The sequence below is a fragment of the Podarcis tiliguerta genome (assembly GCF_965153285.1).
Source record: "Podarcis tiliguerta genome assembly, chromosome: 9".
Taxonomy (NCBI): Eukaryota; Metazoa; Chordata; class Lepidosauria; order Squamata; family Lacertidae; genus Podarcis; species Podarcis tiliguerta.
In genome coordinates this window covers 47,521,874-47,542,974 of record NC_139542.1, presented here as the reverse complement: position 1 = coordinate 47,542,974, position 21,101 = coordinate 47,521,874, and the positions used below count along the sequence as shown (strand labels likewise).

The 21,101-nt window shown below is 41.1% G+C and overlaps 1 long non-coding RNA gene across 2 annotated transcripts in view; it reads left to right on the top strand.

Moving 5' to 3' along the window:
- The window catches only part of LOC310685466, a 73,407-nt gene that overhangs the window by 31,226 nt on the left and 21,080 nt on the right, over positions 1 to 21,101 (top strand). Inside the window, exons 2-3 of one of the 2 annotated variants that reach the window (XR_014515299.1) lie at positions 9,249 to 9,387; positions 10,335 to 10,408. This is a non-coding gene — a long non-coding RNA (uncharacterized lncRNA). Of the gene's footprint in view, positions 1 to 9,248; positions 9,388 to 10,334; positions 10,409 to 21,101 lie in introns of those variants that run through there. The other variant, XR_014515298.1, reaches the window with a different exon arrangement.

The window sequence follows — 21,101 nt, the reverse complement described above, 5'->3', positions numbered from 1 at the left end:
AGTGTCAAAATGTTCTTGTACATCAGGGTTGGTTAGCCTTTTTGATGTTCTTTAGCGTAACTTGGTCAGAACCCAGAATGGGTTTCCATCATGAAGACTTCAAATATATATCATCTTATTCACTGCTTTATGTATATTTGCAGAAATAGAGCAAAACATTACAGCTTCAGGTAAGTTTCTACTTCCAGCGGGGAGACATTATGCCCAAAGTGAATTAAACATGGAGGAAGTCGTATTTCTCAAGCTGAATTTTTGAAGTAGGTTGTTCCAGTTCGGTAGTAATTTGAGCTTAACCTGCATTTACTACAGAGTTTAAATTCATGTTAAAAAAAATTTTTTTTTTTAATGTCGGCATCTGCAGCATTGCATATGAATAATGCTGTCTCTCTGCTCAACCTGGTGGAATCAAGTGGATATTTTTCTTCTTTAAGAAAAACCAGATCATAAGAGTAGAGAATTTCAAGATTGCCTGTCTCTCTCATGTAATTATCTGGAATAGAAGGAACTATACCACAATACTTTTGAAATAGTACCTCCTTGGTTAATGTCCAAATCTATTTTATTTGCTCGGGGCAATGCTTTAATAATACAAGGAGACTAGTGTAGGCTTATGCCTTATTTTCCTGTATTTCTAGCTATATATTACCACCAATTATATTTTGGCGGGTATGGACAGACCTTGGTATCTGTCTTCTTCCTCCATGTGTACATAAATCCCAAAGGTAGGCAATAACCATCACCTTATACTGTATCTATTTTTTATGTTTAAGATTAATAATAAAAAGGCTCATTGGCCTTGATACAGAGTTATTCTTTGCATGCATGTGCTTACCAGCAGAATTGTTTCCTAGCTGTGGCTTCTTGACAACAGTGTGTGTGTGTGTGTGTGTAGCCCCCTACTTAAGAACAACCTACATACAAGCTAAGAAAGCAATTCTTATTTTAACCTCCTTCCTTATACACCCTTGCCCTCTGAAGCTCTGGCCATTTCCCCAGTCACTTTAGTTTTTTTCTCTCTTGGAAAAAACTGTGGCTGAAACTCTCTGATCAGTCTTGTCAAGCCTTGTTAATGGCATGATCCAACCTGGGAGCATGAGAGACCAACCCCAATAACCTCAGTTCACCTCAATATATGCGGTACACACAAAGGCAAACCAGTATATAGTGAACATTGTGTATACAATCAAACCTTGGTTGTTGAACGTAATCTGTTCTGGAAGCCTGTTTGGCTTCTGAAATGTCTGACAACCGAGGTGCGTCTTCTGATTGGCTGCAGGAGCTTCCTGCCCTCAAGTGGAAGCCACATCAATTGTTCGGCTTCTGAAAAATGTTTGAAAACCAGAAAATTTATTTCTCGGTTTTCAGCATTCGGGAGCCAGGTTCGGGAGACAAGTTTTGACTGTGTGTGAATTTGTTGGAAGGAGCAGACTCCCCATAATCCAAAATTTAGTAAAGGGGTAGAATTTAGCTGATTTCTGCAGTTTAAAGGGAAGGTGCCAAGCCAATGAGAAATAGGAGCTGAACCAGTTCTCCAGCTCCAGAGATCACTGATAGCAATGCCATTAAGAACACAAGGAGAACTAGGTACTGGGCCATTAAGAACAATTGACCATGCAGACACTGTGCTTGCCTCAATCTGTCTGTTAGTTAGCAGAAGACAATAGAAAAGTTCAGAGGAGGAGGTAGCCCCGGTAACAGGGGAGGCATGATGTCACCACAGGAAGAGATATCATTTTACAACAGAGGTTTGGGGAGCAGGGGTTTCTGGGAAGAAGGAGCAGGAAGTGGGCAGAACTCCATGTGAATACTAGCTGGATCAGGCAGTTACCGAGCACAGGCATCATCTATGCAGGGCTGTGGGTGCTGAGGCAACCACAACATTTTCACTGTGGCTGGGTGAGCCAACGCATCATGTGTGTGGCGTCATGGTGCGTCAAGGCCCAGCAGGACTCATTGCAGTTGTGGGAAGGCCCAACAGGCCTTTCAGAGGGCATGATGGGCCCCATCAGGCCTCATTGCGCTGTGTGACATGGCCCGTGTGACGCATCAGGCCTTGTCATGACGCACGTGACATCACATGCGCGTGACTGGCACTCCCAATGTGGGGCAGAAACTGAATGTGCCTCTTACAGAGAGACATGGGGATGGCACTTAGGATGCCTTTGAATCCGTTGCTGCACTGCTTGGAAGGACAAGCCCCTCTTGGGGTGTAGAGGCTGTGAACGCTCTCTCCATAAAACTCAGGTGTAAATATGTGTGAATAAACCATATTTCTAAGACTCCGCTGTGCCTCATTCCAGACAAAACCTGAATTGCCATTAGCGCTGACTGAGTGGGTTTTCTCAGGGGAAAGCAGTGGGACAAGAGAAAATGTTGCTACTTGACAGCTTGGGGTTTTCCATTGTCACTTAATTTAGAACACCATGTGATTCTCTAACTTGTTTTTCTGTTTTGTCTGAAGCTTTGTTCAGTAGCAGCATGCCTGTTCTTTTAAAAGAACAGCTATGGTGCAGTTATTTGGTGGCTGCAGGGTAGGGTGTGTGTGTGTGTGTGTGTGGAGTTTCAGAGCCCCAGTCCTGTGCCACACAGCCCAGCGCTAATGATGCTACTAAATACAGAGGATACCCTGGAGTCTTGTTTTACAATTGCTTGCCCTGATAAACATTGCACACAAGAAACAAACTTGATCTGATTGTACATACAACTGTCTAAAGATTAATTCAGTCTAGCATTTTACAACTAGACATACAGTCACATCAAGCTTGCTTTTTGTTTGTGATGTTTTTATCAGTGAATACAGGTGCAGGGGCAATAAAGATGAAAATGAATTGAAGGAACCGAAAGCTGCAGCAAGATGCAAATCTTCCAATTACAGAAATAATTTTACAATTCTTTTAATTAAATCAGAAGTCAGAAGTGGAACTCTGGGGCAGAATGAACCAGAGAAAGTACAAAAGAATAGAATACTGTAATGGAAATCCTGTCATCCCTACATCATGTGCTGAGAAATACATTCTTAGAATGATGTTTACTTATATAATTAATGTTTGCTACAAAGGATTTTAAAAGATTTTAAGATTGGCTGTATCATACCCTATGTTTATTTATTTTTAATCACTGGGGCTATTATTCTCTCATGAATCAAGAATCCTTCTCTATTAAACATAACAAACCTAGTAACTTTATTAATTTACATATCTACTAGTTGTTTTTAAAACAGAACACTTAAAAAACTGAGGCTGCAATCCTATACACACTTACCAAAGAGTAAGTTCCACTTAAGTCTTTGAGGCTTGCTTCTGAGTAGGCACACACAGGATTCTGCTGTGAATTGTTATTTCCTTTTTTAACATGCATATGAAAATGATTTACATTATTCTTAAAAACCTCTCCATCACACCTCCTGTTCTATTGAGTAGTAAATGTCATGTTTTAGCCCAGTGAGAATTATAATTACTTCTTGAGAACTGGTGGTTTGAAATGAAAGACACAGAGAGACAGCTAACTGTTGAGTTGTCAATGTGAAAATATAATTCAATATAATAACATATCTGATTATGAACACCAGCACTACTCCCAGAGGGAAGTCTGTGTTTATATGCTCTAGTGTAATCAAGATAAAATTATTATGTGTACAAGTGACAGGTAATCCTATTTCTTTTAAAGTAATAATGCATTGATTTTAATAACCTATTGTGTGCTTTATAACAGAGACCAAGGGTTCTTCAATAGCATTAGGCATGTGGTAGCTATAATAAGTGACTGACATTTGTAAGCCTGTAAGGGGTGGAGGAAAGCATATCATATTTGTAAGGCATATGATCAGGATGTAGAAGCTAAATATACTTAAGTCTCTATGACTGCCTTTGAAGCAGGTGGATTTGTCTAAGGCTTCAAAATTCATTATGGACTTGCCAGGCAGAAATTCAACTTAAGTCTAAATCCTTGTTCACATAAACAACAGGTGAGGTTGTTGATAAAGTTGCTCCCAGACTATGCCACTTCATATTGCATGTAGAATATTGAATCATTGATTGCTCATCTTTATTAAAATGAAACAACAGCCATCAACTCACCACTCTTGAAAGCTAGAGGGCAAGAAGAATTCTAGCCTTGCCAATGGGCATTCTTAAGAAATGTAATAATAATAATAATAATAATAATAATAATAATAATAATAATAATAATAATTTATTATTTATACCCCAGCCGCTCTGGGCAGCTTCCAACAAAAGATTAAAAATACATTAAAACATCAAACATTAAAAACTTCCCTAAACAGGGCTGCCTTCAGATGTCTTCTAAAAGTCAGATAGTTGTTTATTTCCTTGACATCTGATGGACGGGTGTTCCACAGAGTGGGCACCACTACTGAGAAGGCCCTCTGCCTAGTTCACTGTAACTTCACTTCTCGCAGGGAGGGAACTGCCAGAAGGCCCTTGGCACTGGACCTCAGTGTCCGAGCTGAACGATGGGGGTGGAGATGCTCCTTCAGGTACAGTAGAACCTCTACCTATGACCACCTCTACTTGGGTCCAATCCAAGTCGCGACTGCGGCAAACCCGGAAGTAAATACTGGGTTTGCTGCAATTCTCGCACGTGCAGAAAAGGCTGCCGCCATCTGCACATGCACACAACAGCACGTCTACCAGCGAGCTGTTTTGCCTAAAGGACAGGGCGCCGGAATGGATAATGGTGGTAAGTAGAGTTTCCACTGTATACTGGGCCAAGGCCGTTTAGGGATTTAAAGGTCAGTGCCAACACTTTGAATTGTGCTCGGAAATGTACTGGGAGCCAATGTAGGTCTTTCAGGACCAGTGTTATATGGTCTTGGTGGCCACTCCCAGTCACCAGTCTAGCTGCTGCATTCTGGATTAGTTGTACTTTCTGGGTCACCTTCAAAAATAGCCCCATGTAGCGCGCATTGCAGTAGTCTAAGTGGGAGATAACTAGAGCATGCACAACTCTGGCGAGACAGTCCGCAGGTGGAGCTGGTAGATAGCTGCCCTGGACACAGAATTGACCTGTGTCTCCATGGACAGCTGTGAATCCAAAATGACTTCAGGGGCACAGCTACCCCATTCAGGACCAGGGAGTTCTCAACCCCTGCCCACCCCCTGTCCCCCCAAAACAGTACTTCTGTCTTGTCAGGATTCAACCTCAATCTGTTAGCCACCATCAATTCTCCAACTGCCTCCAGACACTCACACAGGACCTTCACCACCTTCACTGGTTCTGATTTAAAAGAGAGGTAGAGCTGAGTATCATTCACATACTGATGAACACCCAGTCCAACCCCCTGATGATCTCTCCCAGTGGCTTCATATAGATGTTAAAAGTCCTGTTCAGGTATTTGAATGAAAAGGAGAGTGGGGGCATGCATAAAAACTGCACCCCCAGTGTCCCTATACTGGATCTATATCAAACCTTCACATTCAGCATGACTGCTAAAGAGGACTTCTATGTGCATTCGGCTTCTAAGTGCAGATTTGGGGTTGTTTGTTACAGATTACTTACAGATTAATTTGTAAAAGGAACGGAACAGATTTAAGGAAGAACACATACAAAATGCTGTAGACTGGAAATGAACGGATGTGCCCATATTAATAGAATTTATGCTCTTATTAGTATTGTGAACCACCCTGGGATGCATTTTACAATGGCAGGTGGTATGTAACTTGATACCACTTCTAGAAAGTAGCACTTGAAGACATTTGCTCCACTGATTCGTGATGCTGCTTTCCATTATGTCCTCTATGCTTGGCACTATCTATATAGTGCCCCTGGGATAGGTCACTTAGGTATCTGGAATGAGATGAGCCCCAGCTCTATCTCTCCATCTCAACTGAATCAGGTAAGGCAGCACAATAGTAGGTGCCTAGAGGCAGTAACGGATTGGATGAGGGCCAATAAAATGACTAGATGGAGGTTCTGTGGAGGAGTGGTTCCTTTGTTTGGGGAGTGAGGAGGTGGCCTGTTCTGGACAAAATTACAATCTCTGGGAAGGAACAGGTGCATAATTTGGAGGTCCTCTTGGATACAGTTTAGGTCACTGGAGGCTCCAGTGACTGTTGGACTGCTGAAATTTCCTGCTTTGGCTGTTTTGCCAGCTATGACCATTCTTGCTACAGTGATTATCTCTTGTCTAGATAATCTGGGTGATCTCACATCTAGGTTACCGAATAGGCTGTATATGGGGCTCCCCTTGATGGTTTGCAAGTTCCAACTGGCGCAGAATGCTACTGCTCACCTACTTACACATATTTCTTATGATCTTCACAGACTGCTTATCTGTGGAACTGCTTATCTCTGGAGGTGGGTCAGGCATCTTCAGTTTTGCAGGTTCACTGCTATGTAATATGCACCACCCGGCGCTCTATGTCCTGCTGATCTTGTTTTAACACCCCCCTCCCGAAATCTGATCTGTTGAACAGTTTACTAGTATATATTATCATGTTGGTGTTTCCATCTGATGAGTTGTTTTGTGATTTTAATAACTTTGCTTTTTACTGGTTGTGACTACGCATTTTGTATAATAACTTGTTAATTACTTTGTGATTTTTATGAATTGTTGTATATAAAATATAAAATAAATGAGCATGCTCTTTCTCTGAAAATCTGTAACCAGTCTGAGAAGAAAGAGATGCAGATAGGAAGCAGACTGTTTCTATTTTTTTATATTTTATAATATTTTTTATTCATTTTCCAACAATTTTTATACAATCAACTCACATTTTATCACACATTCATTTCTTTTTTTACTTCCTTCAGCTCCTCTGCCGATCTTTCGTTTACATCTATATTATTAACGCATTTCTTAACTTAGTATTGCCTTTAGATATCTCCTTCCCTCCTATTATTTTCTTTTTTACAATATTTCCCTATTTTTCACAGTCTCTTGAAAATCAACAAATGTTATCTGTTCATCACATATGCCTTTCAGATAATCTGTAAATCTTCCCCAGCCCTCGATGAACTTTTGGTCTCGTTGATACCGAATCTTCCCCGTTAATTTGTCCAATTCTGCATAATCAGTCAATTTCAATCTCCATTCTTCCACCGTCGGTATTTCTTCTTGTTTCCATTTTTGGGCCAGAAGTGGAAGCAGACTGTTTCTAGGCAGTATTTGCTCCCTCAGCTCTGTGTTCCTATGCTATTACTTCCTCACCAATCTGTGGTTGACCTTGTGCTTTTCCTTTTCTTCTCCTTCACCACAAATGTAGGCTTCCCCTGCCTGTAATATATTTTAAAAGTCATTCTTGATATTGAATGGTGTCGAATTCAGTTTGGATTAAATAAAAAGGAAAGGATAGGGAAATACCTACCTAACTAATGTGTTTCCTTCCCAAGCCATTCTTAAATTTTGAGCTTCTGCAGGCAGACCTTGGAGATAGACTGTCAGTTTTCAAACCCTCTAGATTAAACAAAAAATGCAAGTGACAACATAAAATGGAATTCCTTATCATCAACTTTTTATTTTTGGTAGTATTTTGATTTTAAAAAACAAAACCCAGAATTATTATGATTTTTCTTAACATTATCTTAAGTAGTGTCTGACCCATTTTCTGTGCTGTTATATTTTTAATACATTGAAATGCTGTCTTAGATGAAAAGAAAATGCAAAATTCAAAACTATATGGCACAATTACCATCCATCCCACATGTATAGTTGCAGCCCAACTGGTATTTCAGGACATGCTAAAAGTGAAAGGAAAATACTCACTGTTGCAACAGGAGGGCTATGTGCAAGTCCCAAATGCACATCATGCTGTGCTCATCCTCCTCCTAAACCCATAGGGTTCAGACCCACAAGTAACTTCATCCTAGGGAAGAACAAATCCAGAGAATGTAGCTACTTTTTATTAAGTTGCCAGTCATTGTTGTCTACTTACATATCTAGAGAAAGGATAATTCTAAAGCAGTCCAGTAAGCTCTTAAACTGAGATTTTTTCAAAGGGAAAATGGGATGCTTTCTAGTAATGAATCACAGTGCAGAAGAACATTTCTTTACATGGAGTTAAATATGCACTGATGCATATGCAAGAACTGCAACAAACATGCAAAGGGGATTACAACTATAACCCAAACCTCCACTCTTCTACCACTGACAGAAGCAATTGTGAAATCAGCCGTTGCTCATAGACCCATAGTCTATAGAAATAACATCATGTAGTCACCATGCAAAATTTCTGCTTTATCAAAGGAACCTTCTCACACTTCCAATTTATATCAAAATACCTAGTGCTGCCTTAAGAACATTTGGTACCTGAAGTGGAAAATCAAAAGTAAGTACATCCATACAGGTGTGTGCACATGTACTCACGTAAAAATGACTACAACTTCATACTGGAGCTCTTTGCTGTTATATTAAGTTGGAGGAGCTTAAAAATTGAGTTCTATATCACAGAAGAAGCCTATGCATGAAGAGGCAGCTCTTTTTGACAGATGTGCCCTATCAACACATGGATTGGTGGTCGTGGGTGGGGGGTTGTTAAGACTGTAATGCAGGTCAGCATGCACAACTTTGCTGTCACATTCACACAACTGTTAAAATGCATGGGAATGCTTAGATAGGACTTTTGTGCATCTCACATTGCTCTGTAAATTGGCTGACCTCCCAGACACCATTTTATTTTGGGGGGTAATGGCTGTGGTATTGCTCACATAACTGAAAGCAGAGCCCTAGTTTTCTGATGAAAAGTATAGATAATGAAATATAGCAAGTGTTTACAAAAGCAAATGCACATTATTCAATTAGAAGCATGCCATGAGTGCTTGTGAATCAATAATTATTTATAATTTCCTAGCAACAGCTTTGCATTTACATAGAAAAACACTGGGAGCTGCTCACTGTGTTCCTCACAGTAATTTTGTCTAAGGTGCCATTGAAATTGCCTGTTTCATAGAGTTAAATTATGCTTGCAGAGATGCAATAGTGGAGGTACGTGATCAAAAAGCCATGTGTACTGAGAATAAGCAGAGTTATTTTATTTTTTATTACACTTTCCAAAAACTGTACTACATTCACTATTTTGTCCCAAAATGTAAGATTAACCAAATTTGCCCTTCAACCTTTTGAGTGTTGGGAGTTGTAGCGACAGATATATTTCTCAGCATGTTCTTGTGGAAGCTTCAATGAAAAAGTTGTTTCCTACAATCCTCTTCTTAAAACATGCTCTGAACTTTCTGTGATAAGAGTTTAACTTCACTTTGAGGGACCTGGTTTTATCATTTTTATTTATTTGAAGGAAAGATTTCTCTTCGTGCTGAGATGTGTGACAAACCGCAGATCCTTCTTTGCAATGAACTGAAGATATTTACCAAGTACAAAACTCTTCAGACTTGAGATGGCTGAATCAGACCAAGCTGTAGCGGTGAAAAGAACAGGTACATTCCCAGTAACTTTCTCTGGATTCAATTTTTTGGAAATTGGATTTAAGATTAAAAAATCTGGTTTGCTGAAATGTGTTTTAATATCTATGACTGTTGGCTAAAACTCTTAATTTTTAAATTTAAATTTGAAATTTGGCACTTGGGATTACTTTTCTCAATCTGGCAGAATCAATGATTTATACAGATGTCAGATATAGATTGTCATCAATGTACCTTCCCATGCAGATTCTCTGGATTATGTGAAAAGTCTTTGGGCCACTGCCACACATTCCTTGTAGCAGATAATGTCATAATAATGGAGATTCCCTGGGAAATGCAGAATATCTATAAAGGAAGCTGTGTTGCATATTAGGATATGGAAGGGGAATACATGTTAGGACTGCCACATAGAGCTGCTGGCTGCCATGCTACAGCTTTTTTTGGTAGCCTCCACACAGGGGTCCACCTAATAAGAAAAGCAGCTGTAAGAATTTCTAAATTTCACTTGTGGGGGTAAAAAAAAATGTATTAAGCTATATTGCAGCAGAAAAGTCTGTAAAGGAAATGAGGTCACTGTATCCTCTTCTATCAAGTACAACCTCAAAGTGATTAAGTTAAAGCAGGTGAACAGTAGTTTGGAGTAACAGCTGATGTGTCAAGACATAAAGCACAGACATAAATTGGTTACTGCTGCTACATGGTTCTAAGTCAAATTCATCCATTTTGTTGCAGGTCTATCTACCATTGTAGTGCCTTTGCCTGCCATTCTCTCCTCCTTTTGCCTGAGTTCATAAAATTGGCTTGGTGTTCTGTCTCTTAATGGCCTCCTAATCCTTTGCAATAGCAACTCCATCACAACAAATGAGACAGATAAATTTCAAGTTCTTTTCTATGAACAAGTAATTACCAGTTCATTCCCTATTGAATTCCTTCTGTTCCCTTTCTGTTTTCCTTTTCTTTAGCTTTCTGTCCTTGTCCACGTAGAATACGCTGACAAAACTAAATGTAAGAGCCACATAATCACCAGATTGCAGGAGGTACGAAAAAGAATAAGAAAGAACTCACTACTAGATAATTATGCATTGACTCTTGTCCACCTTCTTTTGTAAAACTAAGAAAATATCTGGGGGGAACAGGAACAGTGTATCAGCGGAGGAAAATGTTATTTCTGCCAATGTGCTATGGGTGAGAAACATTTCCCCCCCCCCTCTACTTAAAACAATGCACTGATATTTTGCAACTCAGAACAACTCTATTGGTTTCAGTGGCTTGACATAGCGATAGGTGGTTGTTTCTTAAATTGAAGTTTGTACAAATGAGGATTTACATGATTCTACACAAGGAATGTAAAGTAAGTTCAGATAATTAGGAGATTTGGATAATGACAGAATGGTGATGTTCTCCTGAACCTGGCATACCACTGAACGATTTCACAGAAGCAGATTTTTTTTTTTTTTTAAAGATCCAATTAACGTTATATTATCATTTTCCTTTCATGATATCCCCTGGGGGAAATGCCATTGCAAATTGTCTCTATTTAGCAAGCACATGGAAATGAGATCCAATCATGTTTGAAAATACACGAAGTAAATTACATTTTAAACCAACATCTAGAAGTTTTAAACCAAGGTTTGTTAGTAGAGAGTCACATGCTGTCAAGTGCCCAGTTTTTTTAATCAAGCAGAAATAAAAGCCTCACTGGTCAATTACAAGGAATGAGTTTCCTTGTTTAAGAACAACACAGTCCTTAAGCATAAATCAATACATTACAAGTTGCAAAGGAGAAAAATCTGAAAATAAGCCCTCACGTATTTGTTACATAGTAAAGGACGTCCAGGAATGAGGCAAAATAGTGGAATGGATGTGGAGGTTTCGATGAGGAAGTACCAGTGGGGTTGAGGGTTTTGTCTAATGCTAAATTTAGATAGGTGTCAAATCAACAATATAAGCTGAGCTTAAGTGATGGACCTGGCCTACCTTCTGATATCACAGTACCACTTCTAACACCACTAAGCTAAAATTCATCTTTGCACATCCGGTGCTTTATTTATTATAAACTGCACAGTTAATTTGAATCCATTTGAAAATGTTCCAGAGATCGTGTCCTCCCTAAAATAGGGCACGTGTTGTGGTGAGACCTGGAGACTGACCTCCTGGTTGTGGGTGGGTATATTGGACAGCCACAACATCCAATTGGTAGGTCCCTCGTTGCTGGGTTTAAACTGGCCAATGGGGTGCAGTCTAAACGGATCGAGGGACCTATATGCATGTGACCCAGAGCTTACTCTTTCGGCTCATGCATCGGAACACCTGCCCACCTCTCCCTACTTTTAGGGCATTTTGCGACTGACCTTGCTATGCCGTCGTGTGTCGTCTGTTGTTAGGACAGGGGAACGGCAGGAATTTTCCCCACTTGGCTGATTGGCTGTTGCCATTTGGGTTTCGCCTGCCACTTAGCAAATCATCACAACTTGTAAGGTTGCGGATAGGCACTGGTTCATGTGATAGGGACGGGAGAACAGTCTCGCCATCCCTATGTGAAGGGTATTCCGTTAAAGGAATCCAGGGACTCAACTTGGTTTGGTCAACCCCCGAGAGAGTGTTGTGCCTGTACCTGAGTCCAGGGGAGCATCTGGGGGAGTGAACAGAGTCTGTTCCCGGTTTTTTACCTTCCCAGGTGTTCACCCTTGGCTGACCTATGCTGGAGCCCTGGGTCAGTGCTACCTGCAAGGGTGCAGGGAGCTAGTCAAACCAGAGCCTATGCAACCACTCACTTTTCTGTAATCAATAAAGTTGTGGCCTAAATTCTGTCAAAAACCAAAACTAAAATTTGAGTCAAATGTGTGTTTATTTAGGGGGGAGGTCTCTGGATCTGAACACGCAAACATATGTTTTCTGCTTATTAGCAGACTAAAGATACAAGCCCCATTTGAGCTTGAATTTTAATCCTGGTTGTGTGAAGAAGTACATCCTCCCAGTATTCAGTGTCATCCATCTATTTAGTAGGAAGTTGAAAAGTGTCCCCAGGTTCACTGAAAAACATCTAGTAACCTTACTATAAAGCCTTAAACAGCTCTGGACTGCAATACCTCAAGGACCTCAAGGACAACCTGTCCCCACATGAACCAACCAATCATCATCTGAGGTCATTTTTAGGTGCCTCCTCTGTGAGAGGTCAAGAGGATGGCCACACAAGATTGGGCCTTTTCTGTGGTGGCTCCCCGCTTGTGGAATGCTCTCCCCATGGAGGCTTATCTGGCACCTTCATTACATAACTTTAGACTCTAGGCAAAAACATTCCTTTACACCCATGTCTTTGGCTAAGTAAACAATCTATGGCCTTTTAAACTGTGGAGGTGGGTGAAGGTTATTATTTTTGTTTTTTACCATGGAATGTATTTTTGTGTTTTTATATTGTAAACTGCCCTGTCTTCCTAGGATGAAGGGTAGTTTAGAAATTTAAAATAAGAGTACGGGGGGGGGGGGGGCGTGGCGTGGCGAGAATCCTAAATATGTATGTCAACAATGTGGAATCCTATCTACACTTACTTAAGAGTAAACTCCACTGAAATCAATAGGACTTATTTGTCAGTAGACATGCATGTAATTGCACTGTTAGGCAAACATCATATTTAGGAAGGTTACACTGGCATACCTTACAACATTTCTCCAATGAAAATAGCGATGTCCCATTCCATAATGTTAATATTAATATTTATACCCCACACATCTTACTGTGTTGCCCCAGCTACTCTGGGCAGCTTCCAACATATATAAAAACATAATAAAACAGTTAACGTTAAAAAACCTTCCCTATAAAGGATTGCCTTCAGATGGCTTGTGGGTCGGATAACTCAATCCCCTCCAACATTTCTCCAATGAAAATAGGGACATCCTTTGGAAAAGTGGGACATTCCAGGATCAAATCAGAAACCGGGACAGCTTCTCTAAACCAGGGACATCCCTGGAAAATAAAGACACTTGGAGGGTCTGTACTGGGCCATCCTGGCCTGCTGACTTCTTCATTCCATGGCCACAGGAACAAGTCAGCCAGCTGCTCTTTCTCAAACTTGTCTCTGGGTTAATACTATAATTCAACCTTAGGTCATCATAATCTTTACCAGGCCTGAAGACTATTAATATAAATGTCTATCTCTAGCAACTCACATTGTTATCAGTTAAATTGTTTGGCCAACACAGCCAAAAATGCTATATGACCACACTGATGGTAGCAATAGCTATTACTAGTGTTCAGGTTGTCAGTCCTGCTCACATGCAGATTGACCATGAATTGAACATTGAATCCATCTTCATTCCTTACATTTATATAGTTTTTCTCCTTCCTGCACCATTATGTATTGCTTGTTTTTCCTGATAAAGTTGTATGTGGGGCACCAGGGTAGTTACAGATTCTGCATTCCAGAAAAATAAATAAATGAGAAGTGTAGAGAGAGCAACTTCTTATGGCTGCCTCATATGTCTCAGAAGATCCTGGCCTGGTAGGTGAAGACCTGGGTGAAGATGGTAGGCAGACTTGTGAAGAGAAAGGCCACTCCTGTCCCACTTTGATTTGGTGAATGTTACTGATGATACATTTAGAAGCCGTAGTTCTCACAACTCTGGATACAGGCCTGATAATTGTAGTTTGGCTGCTTTGGAGACTTACAGCTGCTGTGCCACTTTGCAATGATTTAGCTAAGGTAGTAAAAGGCCTATATATAACAGCTGCAAATCAATCAGAGGCAGGGAAACTAAAAATACATCCCAGCAAGGTCTCAAAAACAGCAGACATTAATTTTATTGCACATTATTTGGTGTGTGTAAATAAAGCTCAATGATAAGCAGTGCCATCTTTTAATTAATTTCAGGCTGACAAAATGAACTAGAAAAACAACAATTAGTATGCAAGAGTATTTAGGTATAAGGTTAACTATGGGAATGAGCCGACTTATGCGGTATTGCTAATAGAAGCTTCAGCTTGTCTAAAATTAATTGTATTAATTCAAAATAATAATAATTGAAAGTAGTTCTGTTTTCTATTTGCATGCCAGCAGACGCCAGGAGCAGGAGCCATGCAATCTATGTACCACCACGAAAAGCTGGTATTGATGCCAGATGCTTATGAAATGGCCATTTGCCATGAATGTTGAGATTCCTGTATTGGGGGGCGGGGGACGGGTTGGACTAGAAGAGCCTTGGGTCCCTTCCAACTTTACAATTCTATGATTCTATGAAGCGGGTAGGCTGGGGCACCCCTGTGTTTGATTATGGCCAGGTGGCTGTGGGTTCATATCCCCATCCACTGGGTGACTGGTGCAGTAGCCGTCTCCCAGCCCTGCATATCTTAACAGGGTTGTTGTGAGGCTACTATAGTGGCAGAATGGCATATACACCACACTAACACCTACATTGGCTCCCAGTACATTTCCAAGCACAATGTTGGTGCTGACCTTTAAAGCCCTAAATGGCCTCGGCCCAGTATACCTGAAGGAGCATCTCCATCCCCATCATTCTGCCCGAATGCTGAGGTCCAGTGCCAAAGGCCTTCTGGCGGTTCCCTCACTGCAAGAAGTGAAGTCACAGGGAACCAGGCAGAGGGCCTTCTCGGTAGTGGCACCCGCCCTGTGGAACGCCTTCCCATCAGATGTCAAAGAGATAAACAACTACCTGACATTTAGAAGACATCTGAAGGCAGCCCTGTTCAGGGAAGTTTTTCATATGTGACATTTTGATGTATTTTAATACTTTGTTGGAAGCCGCCCAGAGTGGCTGGGGAAACCCAGCCAGATGGGCGGGGTACAAATAATAAATTATATTATTATTATTATTATTATTATTATTATTATTATCCTTGGAAGAAAGGTGAGATAAACTCACAAGAGGTAAGAAGAATGAAAAGACCAGTGTGGTGACTGTGGAGGTATGTGATGACAGTCCACTAATAAGCAGACAGACTGCACCAATTACATCTTGGGAGAGGAGAGCCTGCTTCTGTGACTGTGTATATCACAAACGTATAGCAGTGCATTACAGCAGGAATGTAGATGCTCAGGTCTGGGGGAAACCAATCCATCCTTCCAGGCCTCTCTATCTGACCCTCTGGACTGTCCCCAAGCCATGCCCCCTGTCCAGCCATACCAATCACTGGCCTTGCTTTGCATCCTTCTTCAGTGTGATCAGAATGTGTCCCTGAACTCTGATGATGCTTCTTGTGGATGATTGTGTATGTAGATAGAAGCCTACTCTACAAAGATAAAATTCACATTCGTTTCTCCATTCACCAAATGACATCTGGCCCCCAGAAGGTAGCCCTTGGGCTGAAGAAGGTTTCTCACTCCTACATTAAGGTGGCAGGGTGCTGATTACAGCCGATAAATATTTGCACACACTTCTAGGACTAGGGGATTATGAGCACAGCCTGCAGGAGTAAGTAACATGAGTAGCTAGGATGGGGGGGGGGGCAGGATTCTATATACAGTTATGCCTTGGCTCCTGAATGCCTTGGGAGTCAAATGTTTTGGCTCCCAAACGATAGAAAACTGGAAGTGAGTGTTCCGCTTTTTGAACGTTATTTTGGAAGCTGAATGTCCGACGGGGCTTCCACGGCTTCTGTTGGCTGCTGTAGACTTCCGGAACGGATTCTGTTTGACTTCCGAGGTACGGCTGTAGTTCTACTACTTTCTATAGATGCAGATGTGGGACTAAGAAGTAGTTTTCCTTGGAACAGTCTCTCTGTGAATTGCCCCAGCTAAGGTTGTTTTCCTGAGAGGCGGTGGGGAGAGTATGATGGTACTAATTTCTTTTCACTTTAATTTTCTTCATAAAAATAAATAAAGATAGTGAAATTGCAATATGTATCAATCTATATTGCTATTTAAAGAGATAACACCAGTCCCCACCCCAGGGAAAGAAAGTGATATGGAGCAATTCACAGATAAACTTTTCAGAGGGAAATTAGTCACTGATCCCCTGGAAGGGATCAATAGGAAGCAATAAAACTGCTGGAATATGCAAGCAATAAACCTTTATTTGAAGTTGCCAGGAACATTTGAAGATGTTCCTTACCTGTGAGTAGGCAGCACTGAAGGCTTTTGGCCACGGGGAAGGACATTGGTAGCTAAACATAGCATCATATTCAATGCATTACAGAAGCTTCATTTTTATTCCGATTCCAGTAGAAGAGCAGTGACTCCCAGAACGGATTGGATTTACTGTGGAAGCAGCTCCAAAACTGGTTACCCCAAATTCCATTCATAGCCACACTACAATTTGTGAGCTGTTGCAATGCAGCACATGTCAGCAGGGATATCAAAGGTGTCCAAAAGGAAGCCTCCTTACCGTATCAAATTTGCATGAATATGTAATCCATGAACAAACCAAGTGTAAAAACTTGTGGTGAAAGCAGTATGTTTTGGCAATGATTCAGAGGGTAAAGATTAAAGATCTTGTATAACGGATGTCTGAGACACTTACTTTACTGGGAAAGTAATGAATAATAGAAGGGCTGATCCATAATTCATTTGCAAATAGACTTTGTGTGCTGTTTCCTTTCACTTACCTAGTGTAAATGGGAGGCGTTGTAATGGTAGGCTGGTATGAGAGCAGTGTAAAAAATATCCCTTTTTATTGTTTTAGAAAATAAGTTCAAATATTTGTGTCACCCCCTGCCTGTTGGTTGTAATTATATCTTTTAATTCTCAGTAGTAATCACAGAATTTGCTGGTGCTAAATTTTAGTTCTCTATCTAAATTGCAGCATCTCTTGATTTTTTTTCTTTTTACCCTATAAACAAAAACACATTTAAATTGTATATATTATGAAGAGGGGAAATCAAAGGGAAGCTACAAAGCCAAATATCAAAAGCAAGTCATCATCGTTTGAAAATGAGTTGTTTCTCAATTTGAAAGACAGTTGCAGAGTGTCAGATTCTGTTAACTTATTAGCATTTCAGTGCAGAGCCAACACTTAGGAGAACAGGAAGCTCAACAGGAAGAAATGTATTTTAATGTGGTATGTTTAATTTTGTTTTAGTATGTACATCAGTATGCACTCTGCAAGCATCCCTAAACTTCAACACAGGCAAGTTCAAATTTAATTTGCACTTGAGACAATGCGCATGAAGGATTTCAGTCAATATCATGTGCCTCATTGTATGCCTGGGTTTGGCATTTGATATTTTTTCCCTGACAATTCAGTCACATACTTTATTTGCATGAAGCGAGTTTCTTTTAAATGTCAAGACTGAGGCACCATGATAGGTGTTCACTTTGATTAACATATTGACTTTTAAACAAAGACATGCTATTTGTACTTTCAGCCCCTAAAAATTCAAAATTGTGGAACCAGGCGCAGGGCACCCGAGCTACTAGGGATGGGGTGTGGGATGAAGAAATAATGACAAGACAACAGCATGGGATCAAATGGCCAAAACTATATTGAATACAGTTGTCAGTAGGTTTGGGCATTGGCATTGGGTGTGTATGCTGAATCACCCAACCGGTTTACATTGCGATTATTCCTTCTCTGTTGATCTTGGGTATTTGGACCACTCTATGACATGAATTGTAGGGACGCAGGTGGTGCTGTGGGTTAAACCACAGAGCCTAGGACTTGCTGATCAGAAGGTCGGCGGTTCGAATCCCCGCAACGGGAGTGAGCTCCTGTTGCTCAGTCCCAGCTCCTGCCCACTTAGCAGTTCGAAAGCACCTCAAAGTGCAAGTAGATAAATAGGTACCACTCTGGTGGGAAGGTAAACGGTGTTTCCGTGCACTGCTCTGGTTCGCCAGAAGCGGCTTAGTCATGCTGGCCACATGACCCAGAAGTTGTACGCAGGCTCCCTTGGCCAATAAAGCAAGATGAGCGCCGCAACCCCAGAGTCGGTCATGACTGGACCTAATGGTCCCTTTACCTTTACTTTATGACATGAATTAACTCCAGGTAATCCCTCCAGAATGTCATTTGGGGGAGTTCTATGGCCTGTTAGCCCCCATGTGGTCATTCAAACAGATTCGAACCCCCTGGACCCCTTTAACGGAGTCCCCTCAAACTTTGATCAATGAAATGGGTGTGTGGTTCTGACCCATGCTCTCTGCCAGACTAAGGATCCAACCCAATGCCTTTTCTGTCAACAAGTTGTGACAATTACTGTGAGGTAGGCAAAACCTCCAGACAGGTCCAATTTGTCTGCAGGTAAAATTCCTTCCTGACCGCAAATATAACAACCATTGCAAGGCCTTTCACATGCCCATTTCCATTCAGAAAGGGCAAAACATTAGGGTGGGAATGTGAGGGCAGTCAGTTTAAATGCAGTGAAGGCAGACCTGATTGAAGCCAGGCTTCACTCAGGTCCACCCTGCCTGTCCCACCCCCAAATTTGCCAGTGATTGGGCAACTGAAATCTAAATCTTGTAGGCTTTCCTCTCACCCCATGCAGGTGATGGAGGAGATTTGTCACTGTCAGCTGCACAACAGTAAAACGATCCCCCCCCCCCACTGACTTGTCCAAAGCTGTACCGGGCCCTAATTGCCACCCCCATCAGAATCAGGAAATGGGCTTTATGTCTTTTAAAACTGAAACAGTACAAAGATGATGACTTGCTGAGACCATAACAAACACAGTAGACTTTTTCATCTCAGGCCATAGCATGGTATTTGACTAAGTTTTCCTCAGACAAGTGCCATTGAAATTAATTTAGTCATGTTCATTAATTTCAATGTGTCTAAGAACAACTTAGTGGAATGTCCCCCACATAGACTATATAGTTAGTACTAGTACCAGTATTTGGTTGGAGTCACACGACTAATTTTATGCCTAATTTCTGACTTTATGTGCTTTTTATTCCTTGACTGCTTCCTTCCGCAGTGTGGGACTGCTCTTATTCTCTTGCCCAGCCTTTTCTTGCTTCCTTATTGAATAAAGTCTGTCAACACTTCACCCTCAGCAGCACATTCACCAAGGCTCCATAAACGCATTGGGTTTGATCCAGACTAGGTCAGTTTGACTTTGTTCCTACTGAAGTCAATGGGGCTTAAGTTCAGTAATGGTTAACTTGTCCCATGGAGTTCAATGGCACATAAGTTCAGCTAAGTTAGTCTGGATTCAAACCCTTTGTTCCTATAAGATTAATGGGACTTTCTTCCAAGTGTTATGATTTGGACTGGAGCATTAGACAGTAGCTGTGAAAATGTCTTTTCCATCAACAGGCTGAAGCCACAAACATTTCATGTCCTGCAAAGACCTGCCTGGGGCTGTCTTGTGCTCAGGCCATTCCTGAACCATCCTGTTGTCAGACTCCCCTTGCAATAAACAGAAGAAAGAAGTTTGGCCAATAAATTATCCACTAAGAATAATTGGTCATGGTCAGGGCAATCAGTTTCCCTCTGACATTTAGCTCAGCACTTCAGACCATGGTAACAGAATGAAAAGTTGTCCGCGGCTGATGCAAATTGTTGGAAGCTGAAACAGCTTAATTGAGAAAGAATAATACAATCTAAAGAGGTCACAGTCCTTTTGGTGAATGAAGCTTTCCCAAGCAGATTTATAGCACTGCATCAAAGCTCAGGAAGCAGCATGCTATTCTCTTCATTAATCGGAAGCATGCCTTAGCCTGCTTCCTTGTTTATTTCGGCTGTTATTAGAGCCCAGCTATTTGTTGCAGGTAAAACAAGATTTAATACGCTTGAAAACAGCAAAATTAATAATGCATATGTTTCAATCTGTTTGACGGTACGCTCCATTTCCTCGGTGCCCCAATGCACTTCCCAGGCTTGGTGCCAAGTTTTATTGGGGAAATTGGTCTTTAGTCAGTCATTATCCAGAAAGGGGCTTTAAGGGGACCAAGGAAGGAGAAACAAGAAGAAAGGCATATAGTAGTTTCTGGAGAGGCCCTCAAGAAGCTCCTATTATCCGTAATCAGAAGGATAGAAAATTATACCAATAATACAAGTATGCAGAATTACAATCCTTTCCATGGTACATCCCAAAGAACCCATAATTAAAAAGATTTATATGAAATGTGGACAATGAAGAATCTCCTGTGAGCCTTCCTTGCCACTGTCATATTCAAATAAGACTGGGAATGGTGGGAGTGAGGAGGCACAACAAACATTAAAAGCAGCTGAGGGGGTGGTGGTGGAGTGGCAGTCATGATTCAATATGAGACTGGGAGTTTAAGAGCCATAAAAGTCAATATTCAAACCTGCTTTTCTGAGAACCACCTTATCACTACTAGAGAATCTGAAGGTAGTGTGTGGAACTTGGCCTCTGTAACTGATCCCATAGAGAGCCAACGTGGAACTGGAAAACCAAAGTTTGAATCCCTGTTTGGCCATGAAGTTCACAGGGTAGCCTTGGGCCAGCCACTCACTCTCAGTCTAACCTACCTCACATGGTTTTTGTGGGGCTTAAATGAGGAGGAGAAGAAACATGTAAGTCACATCGAGCTCCACGAAGAAAAATATCAGATATAAATGCAATAAATAAATAGTCCTGCCCGGGACACAGTATTCCTAGATGCTGCACTCTCTGAGATGTAGCTGGGGGTAAGTTTTCATGCAGCCATTTGAGTGAATGGGAACAGTCTCTATATGCTGCTCTAAAGGTGTGCATCATAAGAACTGAGAAGTCATGAAAACAGAAAGGATGGCTCTGCTGGATTCCCCCCCCCCCCTTTAATGACATGGTATTATTCATTTCTGGTCAGATCATTAGGTGAAAATGAAGCCTTAAA